Raw genomic sequence first — 10,624 nt, 5'->3', positions numbered from 1 at the left:
CCAGCAGGCCCGCTTCCTGGTGGAGACTCTCGCTTGACAAGGTCTCACCCTAATTTCCCTGCTTTATTGGTTGGAACAAAAAACTTCAGAGGGAGCTATGTCTCTTCTTCAGTTTAATCCATCTCTCAAGCTTTTAATTCCAATGGCTTAGACTTTCAGTTTGGTTCATTGTTATTATTAGTCAGGGAGTCCATTTTTATTTTTATAAAGTGACATGTGCTCATTGTTAAAGGAGACAAATGGTCTTATAAGGGAATCTTCTGTTCTCCTCCCCAGAGAAATCACTTTCAGCTCTATTAGTTGATTATTTGGGATTTACTGCTCTCTCTCTAAATAACATGTTCGTATTGTTGTTTCTTGCCTGCTTATTAGTTTGGGCGACTGGCATTATATTGCAATCCTGCTATGGAAAATAAGGTCTGAGTTTGCTTCCAGTCATGCCTCCCCACATTCACCCAGTCTCCCCACATTCCATCCTTCCATAGGTTATTCTCTGAGTTGATTAGATCACTACTCAGTGTTTAGATTGTTGTGATCACATAAACACCTTTGATTGCTGGGCCATGTAAGACTACTTTTCCTTTCCTGTAACAGTTTTGTTTCCCATGGAATCAATACTTGTTTTTCTCAACTGCTTATTTTTTTTTTATGAATTTATTGCTCATTTAATCCCAACCCTCTGATGGTTGTTTAAACCTTCTCTTAGCCTGTTCAAATATATCAGTATCTCATCAACCTTGTCTTTTTCTTATTAAGAAAATTAAGAGAGGTTCTTTGTATATCCAAAATATTAATCTTTTGCTAGTTATGTTTGTTGCCATTATCTTCTCTCATTTTTTACTTTGTTTTTCACTCTTTTAGTGGCATGTTATGATGAACCGAAGTTTTACTTTATTTTACATACTCAAATTATAGTTTCTTTTATATTTTTGCACATTTCTTTGTGAAAATTTTCCTCATTCAGTGGTCATAAGAACATCCTACATTTTTTTTAAAAATGTTTAAGTTTTGTCTTTTTAACACTTAAATATTTAATCTATTTAGAATTGATTTCTGTGTGTGGTATGATGTAGGAGCTCAATTTCTCCATCCACCCCTCCCCCATCTTTTTTTTAATGATTAACCAATTATCCCAGCTCCATTAAATTTTTTTTTTTTTTACTTTTTTAATGTTTATTCATTTTTGAGAGACAGAGAGAGACAGAGTGCTAGCAGGGGAGGAGCAGAGCGAAAGGGAGACACAGTATCTTAAGCAGGCTCCAGGCTCTGAGCTATCAGCACAGAAGCTGACATGGGGCCTGAACCCATGAACTCTGAGATCGTGACCTGAGACAAAGTCAGATGCTTAACTGACTGAACCACCCAGGGGGCGACCACCAGCCCCCCACCCGCCGCCACCCCAGCTCCATTTTTGATTACCCCATTCCCTTCTTGGTTGATATATATAATGCTTGCTGTATTATGAATCAAGTTTTTCTCATACAGTGAATTCATTTCTAAGCTCTCTTCCATTCCATGGGAGTGGTCTCTTTGCCTACCACCCCCACCCCCCCCCCATCAATTCTCCCCTCCGCCATGTCTTAATTGCTAGGATTTTACAGTAAACTCTGATATCTGGTAGGCAAGTTCTCTCCCTCCTTCTTCTACTTCTCCCTCTTCAGGATTTGGTCTCCTTTTTCTGGCCCTTTGCCTTTCCATATGCATTTTATAAGCAGTTGGGGTTTTTCTGCAGAATATCCACAAAATATTTCCAGTGATTGAAACTACAGATAAACTTGGGGCAAATTGATCTTCATGTTACTAGCTCTTCATACCCTTGAACATAACTTATTTTTCATTTGGAGGACTTTTATTTTATTTTTTTAAGATGATTTATTTTTGACAGAGAGAGAGCGCACATGTGCAAGCAGGGTAGGAACAGAGAGAGACAGAGAGGGACAGAGGATCCAAAGGGGGTTCCGCCCTGACAGCAGAGAGCCCAATGTGGGGCTCAAACTCACAAACTGTGAGATCATGACCCAAGCTGAAGTCCCTTGCTTAACTGACTGAGCCGCCCAGGCACCCCTCATCTGGGGGTCTTTTAAATCTCTTTCAATGAGCTCTTTTTTCCTTTTTTACTATTTTTTTTAATCGAGGTATAGTGAACATACATTATAATAATTTCAAGTGTACAATATAGTGATTCAACAATTCTATACATGACTCGGTACTCATTATGGTAAGTATGCAACGAAATCATATTTTACATCAAGGCTGAGACAAGTTTTTTTTTTTTTTCCTTAAGTTTATTTATTTTGAGAGAAAGAGGAGGGGGGAGGGGCAGAGATAGAGGAACAGAGAGAATCTCAAGTAGGCTTTTCACTGTCAGTGCAGAGCCCAATGTGGTACTCAAACTCACAAACCGTGAGGTCATGATCTGAGCCAAAGTCAGACACTTAAACAAGTGAGCCACCCAGGCGCCCCAAGACCAAGACAAGTTTTTAACATTAGGATTATAGCCTGGGTTCCTACATTCTGTAGATAATATGAGTTCAGATCTCACCTTATGCACAGTACAACTCCTATTCACCCCTGGCTTTGATTTTTCTTTTTGCTTCTGTAACTTGGCAATTTTCTTTTCTTGATTTCATGCTAAGTCATATACTAAGAACATTTTGCTTATATTTTATCTAGAAGTTCTTAAGCGTTCAGAGTGAGTGAAGGACTTCCACTTGTGTGTTTATCATCTTTAGCTGAAGTCCTCCTGATAACCCTGTAAAACATCTCTCTTGGCTTCACAAATGAATCAGAGGTTGGAAAACCTGTGGTAGAGAACACAGTGTAGCTTTCTGTCATCAGCCGTGTCTGTCTGGGCCCATTCCCATCCTTCTCCTTTTGGGCTTCCTAACTTATTTGGATTGTCAACAAAGGCACATCTACTTCCTCAACACTCTGATGACTTTTAAGAAGCACTCAATAATAGCAGAAATAAACCTATTAAGAGGTGACCGCTAAGTTTGCAAATATTTATTAGTTATTTCTTTCATGGATGAAAAAATTAGAAACACATGTGGTAGCAGCCAATAACAAAGCTTTTCTGGACTGCAGACTACAGGTCTTCATCCTTTCCTCTCCTTTCCTCCTCGAAGTAAACAAAAACGCCCGTTAACCTCAGAGGCTATCAGACAAATGTCCATCGTGCTGACCTTGCTTGACGCCTTTTAGAAAAGCTGCATACCCTTAGAAGTGATTTGCAGAGCCGTGATCTCTCAGCCAGTAACTACAACGTCGGTGTTCAGCAAGCTCCCGCTGAGTAAGAAAACAGAAGATTTAACCACACTAGTAGGAAAGTCAGATGTTTTACATATAGACCACGACATTGTGCTGCTGGCTGCCTTCTGCAGAAAGATCCCAGGCAAACATATTTCCTCTCTTGAGAGGATCAGACGCCTACAGAACCACTCTCTCCCCAGCACACAGTGTAGTCAAGCGAAAACAACTCACAGATGAGGTAGGAAATGTCTCTGACAGAGAAGGGTAAGTGGAGGGTATTTCACAGAGATTAGCAGTGAAGTTAAGCATGGTGCTGCCTTTTTGTTTTTAACGTTTATTTATTTTTGAGAGAGAGAGAGAGAGAGAGAGAGAGAGAGACAGAGCATGAGCAGGGGAGGGGCGGAGAGAGAGGGAGACACAGAATCTGAAACAGGCTCCAGGCTCTGAGGCTGTCAGCACAGAGCCCGACATGGGGCCTGAGCTCTGGAACTGTGAGATCATAACCTGAGCTGAAGTCGGATGCTTATCCAACTGAGCCACCCCGGCACCCTTAGCATGGCGCTGTCTGGGAGGGAGCAGAAAACAAAGAGAAGACGGAGCTCTATTTCACAATGGGCCTGAGCTCATTTCTGCTCTGCGGCTGTAGGTCTCTGTTTGGCACCAGACTGAATGGGATTCTGAGTGTTCATGACTCTCAAAATAAAATATGACCAAAGAGTCCTAAATTCCTATGATAAGATGATATATACCGTTATTATTATTCAAAAATAATAATGATAATGCAGTAAAAGAGGAATTAAAAGAGAAATGGCCCCCCTTGGAAGATGATTACTTGGTGCCTGGAGAAGTAGAGGCTGAAGCAGCCCTGTCTGGCCCTCCTCCCTTCCAGGAAAAGAAGACGGTCCTTAAAGCCTGACAACAGAATCACGGGTTGGACTCCAGGAGTCCAGGTAATGGCGTTTCCGCTTCTTTACAGTCACCAGAGATACGTCTCGTTCTCAGAGGAAAATAGTGAGGTGGTAAACTGGAGGGCTGGGAAGGTGGGGGGACCTGGGTGCTAGGAACTAGGGTTCTAGCTCCTGTAAACACTGTGGACCTAAGCAAGGAGCGAAAGCAGTAGAGCGCCCCGCCCCCTGAGTGCTCGGACAACGGGCACATCAGCAACTGACGGGTGCGGGCCGGAGGCCAGAGAGCCTCCTGGAAAGTTCTGCTTTATGTAAGTTTCCTCAGACCTTCTCATATCTTGAGGGGAATATTTCCAGTAATGAATAAGATGTAGACGGTAAAGGCTCAGGGTAAGATGTCATCCGATTTAGAAAGTATTTGGGTAATTTTTTTTTTTTTTTTTTTTTTTTTTTTTGTACTCAAGTGTGGTGTTTACAAATACGTACCTGCCACAAAAGCCACTTTTTTCCTCAGCACTTGTATGCCAGGCATGGAGCTAAGGACTTACATGCTTAATTCTTATGAAAATCATTTCAACGTATGTATTACTGTTGCTGGAGACATAGCTTTGATGGGGACCAATGGCTGACATCCTATACCCTAGAGGAAGCATATTTTAAACCATTCAAACAGTGTTTGGATTTTGTTATGCAAGTAATGTAACATATGGAATGTAAGTCACATTTCTACTTGTTCCTTGAGTGTGCAAAAATTGCAAGCTTTCCATTGACATAAAACATAAAAATGAAAAACAATGCATACTGTCCTAACAGAGGCTGAAGAGGCATCAGCAGGGTCCTGGGTTTGGGAAAGACTGACTGACTCGAAGGAAGTGAACATTTAGAACCATGGGCAAAGGGCTGACCATGCAAGGGCAGCCCCCAACCAAAACAAAATACTTCAGGCCTGCTACCTCTAGGATTATCCCCACTTTACAGATGAGGAAAATGAGGCAAGAGTGTTTGAGCAGCTGCCTAAGGTCACACTCCTGATAATAAAAGAGACAGAAATTGAACTCAAAGTCATCTGATTTCAAAGTCTATGAAATTTTACAGTTTGAGTCAATCCTTCCCCTCTCTCCCCTTCCCTTGATGTTTTGAAGATTCTCCATCAGGGAAAGGAACTGCATTTTAAAAAAAATTATGTTTATCTATTTTTGGGGAGAGAGAGAGAGCGAGCGAGCCAGGGAGGGGCAGAGAGAGAGAGAGAGAGGGAGAGAGAAATCCCAAGCAGGCTCCCAGCCATCAGAGCAGAGCCCGACTTGGGGCTTGAACTCACAAACTGTGAGATTATGACCTAAGCAGAAACCAAGAGTCACTCACTTAACTGACTGAGACACCCAGGTGCCCCAGGAGCGGCATTTGGACCTCCGCAATGACATTCCAGATTTGAAGCAAGAGAAACAGCCCCAGAAGCTGCACTGATATCCCTAGTGTTTTCATTTCTTCTCTCTTTGGTCCTTTTTTAAGCACAGAGCACTCGAAGCAAGGTGGTGTTAGAGGCACACGGAGCCTCATCGTTTCAGCTTATTGCTTCCAAAATGCATTTTCAGAGCCGCTTCCATTCCCCCTCGCCCCAACCAGCCAGACGTCCTCCCGCCCACCCACCATGTGCTGGCCATGTGCAGCCAAGCCGCCTGTCCCTAGCACCTCTGCGGGGTGGCAACAGCTCGGTCCTATCAGAGATTAGCTGCAGAAACCCCACTGTTCATCAGCACCCCTGCATCTAGAGCTAGAAATAGCCCAGCAGTTTCCATGTACCATAAAGAATAGAATAGGGATGGATGTGGGTAACTTTTTTTCAAGCCATTTGGTACTTGATTGTTTTTGTATTGGGCTGTGTACACGACTTCTTTCCAGAGTCAATAGAACCCATCCACATTTGGGGAAAGGAAGCCTTATACTGCCGGCCAATACAAAGACCTGGGCAGGCAGGTCAGCAGCCCCGTTTTCTGCTGTCCCTTCTCCCTTCATCTTCAGGGAAGCTGGGGGGGGGGGGTCTTTTCCTTTTTCTAACAGCTTTGGTCTTAAATGTCTTCTAAAAATCTCTTCTGCTGTTACTAGGAGACAGGCCTTATCACTCTGGGAACTGAATGTGCCAGGGCAGGATACAGGGATGTGGGCAGGTGAGGGTGGCAATCAATGGTTCATAGAGTAAGGCCATCAGAATGAGCAATACTCCTCCTCACTGACTTCTGATTGACTGCTAAGCGCAGGTTCCCTCCATCACTCCCTCTTTACTTCGTTGGTCTTCCTAAGAGCCTGAGGACTCCTCACTGGGAGAGAACCCCGGCCGCCTCTGGTCCTTAGGGCTCCTTTGGCACAGCCTTTTGCCCAGGTTCATATCCAGGGAAATGATCCTGGCTAGATTTCAGCCTCCATTTACTCCCTTAGTTGGATGCCCATGCGCAGGGTACGACCTGCACTGCTGTGCATGGAGTCCCTTGTCCTTACTGCCCACCTCCTCCTGCCAGTGTAGAGATGGTCATTTCTCACGTCCTCTTCTGCTTTTCAGAGTCAATTTGCTCAAGGTCAGTGAATCAGCTGCATTTTAGGTACTTTGTCCTGAGCAGTTTTAATCTGAGAGATACCAGGAAAGGAAGATTCCCTAGACTCCAAGGGTATATGTTATAGGGAGGATTCGTAGATACCAGGTTCTGTTAGCTTAGGCACCTGTCAGAGTCTGCAATTTTCAAACACCGTGGGACATTAGTCACCCAGCTTTCAAAATGTATTATTGCCTGGATCTTCTACAAAGAGATCCTTTTATGGGGCGGGATATAATAAGGGTTAAGTAAAAACAGAAGAAAGACAACTCTAAGTCTTGAACAAACTGAAAGCCCTTTGTTCATGATTTGTTCACCAAATATGTATTAAGTGCTTATTGTGTGCCAGGTGATAGGATATGAGAATGAACAAAAAGAGACATGAGACATTAAAAAACTGACATAGCAGGGGAGAGAGAGATTAAACAAAGAAACCCACAACAACATAATCACAAGCTGTCAAAGTTCTATGAATGAACAGTACTCACTGCCCTTTGAGGACATAGAGTATGTTTTATTTGTTCTGGTATCACCAATGCCTGTTACTCAGTAGGTGCTAAATAAATATTTGTAGAATCGATGGGTGGATGGATGGATGAATAACTACATGAAAGAAAGAATAATTGCATAGCATAAGAACCACCTAAATGCACATCACTGAGATATTGTGAAGACGGAGAGCTGTTATTTCTGGGTGATTTTCTTACCTTGATTAAACTTGCATTGCAATCTCAGATTATCAAATCTCTCTGCAGATCAGCTATAAACTGGCATGGTCCAGAATCCCAGGCATGTAGCATCTCCTCACAGGACCTTGTTTGCTACTCCGAAATTCTTGGACTGAATGTGGGTTTCTGGAAACCAAGTAATGTAAATAGCCCTTCAGTAGGAAGAGGCAAAACCTGCAGGTACGGTGTGATTTCTACCACATTCTCTTTGTAGCTTTCTTTAGGTTTTCTTCCAGGTTTATGGCATTGTGGTCATCTCTGATGTTCTGATTTCCTACTTGCCTCGGTTGAGACTCTTTGGTTATAAGATACTGAAATACATTTAAAGAAACTAAAAAAGGGGGAATCATAAAGAAAGAGGGAAGAATCTCATAGGAACCAGTTTAGAAAGTAGAGCTAATCTCTCTATCCCTTTCCCCTTTCCTTCCTCTCCCTCTCCACCCCCTCCCATACCCCTCACCTAGAAACCATAATGCCCAACATCTCTTCTTGGCCCTGCTTATCTTCCCCATTCTCTCTGCAGACTGACTTTCTCTGCAAGGCTATTGTTAGGATTACACTGAATGTATAGATCAAGTTGGGAAGAAGTAACCTCTTGACAATATAATTTTCCTATCCATGAATATGGAATATCTTCCCATTTATTTCTTTGATTTCATTTATCAGGTTTTGTATTCAGATCTTGTATGTATCTTGTTAGCATTTCATTGGGGGGGGGTGCTAATGTCAATGGCATTATGATTTTAATTTCAAATTCTACTTGTTCCTTGTGGGCATTTAGGAAGCAACTGGCTTTTGTACATAAACCCTAATTCTTCAACATTGCCATAATCACTAATTCTGGGGACTTTTGGACAGTTCTTTTGTATTTTCTACATAGATGGTCATCCCAATCTGTATACCTTCTAATTAATTAATTAATTAATTAAGTCTTATTGTATTTGCAAGGCATTCCAGTACTATATTGAAAAGGAGAGACATGAGGTGTGCCTGGGTGGCTCAGTTGGTTAAACATCCAACTTCAGCTCAGGTCATGAGCTCGCGGTCCATGGATTCAAGCCCCACATTGGGCTCTGTGCTGATGGCTCAGAGCCTGGAGCCTGCTTCGGATTCTGTGTCCCCCTCTCTCTGCCCCTCCCTTGGTCACGCTCTGTCTCTCTCTCTCAAAAATAAATAAACATTAATTAAAAAAAAAAAAAAAGAAAAGGAGACGTGAGAGGGGACATCCTTGTACTTAATTTTAGTGGAGAATATTCGAGTTTCCTACCATTAAGTATGATGTTAATTGTAAGTTTTTTATAGATAGTCTTTATCAAGTTTAAGAAGCTGTAGATTTTTTATGACACATCACTTTTTTTGTCCCTGTAATTGCAGTTGTTTCTTTCGGCATCTTCCCTTAGGCTGTTCTCCCTGGGTCAAGTGCAGAGAGGCCAGGTCTCATCAATTCTTGGCACTCAAAGGCCCACTGATGTGTTTTAGGAGCACACCCCACAGGTCAGAAGCTCTGGAGTTCCCTGCTGAGTCATGAAGTCCTTTGGGACCATCCCTTCTTCTTCACGGCTGCCAGTCACCTCCTCCCAGAACACCTTATTGTGAAGAGGGTCCATTGGGAAGGTCTCTTCTTGCTGTTGTCCTCTAGTGGCTGGACAAGATGGGGATGGCCTCCTGGAGCTAAGACAAAGGGGGACACTCCAACTGCTCAGGATGTGGGAGGCAACTGAATGGGGTGCAGGAGTTCCTCCCAGATCCCTAGACCCTGTGAAGAGCATATGGATTAGAAGATGCACAACTTGAATCTAAAGGATTTTTTTGAACAGTCTTCTGGATGTTGAGTCTGTGCCTGGTGAGCTAAAATAAACCATGCTACCTATGTCTTCCTCTAATAATCAGTAGATGTGCCCCCATTTCCCTAGGCAATGTTTGATCACTGTTTCCCACACCAGAATGTAAAGTTCCCCAAGGGTAGTGACTGTGTCTGTTTTGGTTCACATGGCAGTCTCTGCCCAGCCCAGTGCTTGGCACATTGGAGGCCCATGGTAAATACTTGCAAAAGGTCTATATACCTGACCAGGAAGATGGGAGGCTAAGTGGACAGCCAGCATTGGACGATGGGGGAAAGGATGAAGATGAGAGTGTGTGTAGAGCCAAAAGTCAAGTCAGGGCATGGGAGAATGTGGAATAGGGTCAGGACCAGAGAAGAGGGGCCAGCACTTAGGAAAACATGGAGGAGACCCTAGGAAGTTCTGGGGAAGTAAAGAACAAATGCAAAGGGCCAGACAATGACAGCAATGAAAGTAGGACTAGCAGGCCGAGCAAGCAAGTTGGAGGGGTCAGCAACCCTGGGACTGCTGCCCAAAGCAGATGTCTACTTGCCTGGGTGAGCAGGGCAGACTGCATTTAATGGTCAGAGGTTAAAGAGCAGGTAGAATGTGATTAAGCAGTGGTTTTCAATTCTGGCTGCACATTTGAATCACTGGGGGTAATTTTTTAAAATATAAAGGTACCAGGTTCCATGTCCAGAAATTCTGATTTTGTTTTCATCCTGAAGGCAAGGAGAGGCTACTGAAGGTTTTAAGGATGTGTGTGTGTGTGTGTGTGTGCATGCACGCATGCATGTGTGTTGGATGTTTATTTGGATAACAGATTGCAGAGACCGGTTAGCAGGGTATTGGGCATATGACTCAAGAATAGGGATTTTGCAAAAGTATCCCATGCATTTAAAATATGCAGTTGGGTTGGGGAACCACTGTTCTAAAACAATAGTCTTTAGTCCTGGCTGCACATTGTATTCATCTGGGGGGCTTTAAAAACTTTTGATGCCTAGACCTCACTCCCAGGGATTCTGATTCAATTCTGTGCAGAGAGATTTTTCAAAACGCCTCCAGATGTTTACAGTGTGTGACCAGGGCTGAAAACCACTGTGTCTCACTGTTGTGAGACTTGCCACTCAGTGTGGTCCAAAGACCAGCAGTATAGACATCATCTATGAACTTGTTGGAAATGCAGAATCTCAAGTTCTACCCCAGATCTACTGATTCAGAATCTGTACTGTAAACAGATTCCCTGAGTGATTAGCATGTATAGTAAAGTTTGAGAAGCATTGGTCTAGAGCAGTAATTCTCAAAGTGTGTTCCTTAGAGCAGCAACAGCATCA

The 10,624-nt window shown here is 43.1% G+C and overlaps 1 long non-coding RNA gene across 1 annotated transcript; it reads left to right on the top strand.

Moving 5' to 3' along the window:
• The first annotated feature begins 3,736 nt into the window (after positions 1-3,736).
• LOC123580859 lies at positions 3,737-8,981 on the top strand. Its single transcript, XR_006703500.1, has 3 exons — positions 3,737-4,202; positions 7,498-7,650; positions 8,871-8,981. It is a non-coding gene; the product is annotated as an uncharacterized LOC123580859 (long non-coding RNA).
• The last annotated feature ends 1,643 nt before the right edge of the window (positions 8,982-10,624 follow it).

This window comes from Leopardus geoffroyi, chromosome A3 (assembly GCF_018350155.1).
Source record: "Leopardus geoffroyi isolate Oge1 chromosome A3, O.geoffroyi_Oge1_pat1.0, whole genome shotgun sequence".
Classification (NCBI taxonomy): Eukaryota; Metazoa; Chordata; class Mammalia; order Carnivora; family Felidae; genus Leopardus; species Leopardus geoffroyi.
Note: the sequence above shows the minus strand (reverse complement) of the source record. Positions and strands in the feature narration are given on the sequence as shown.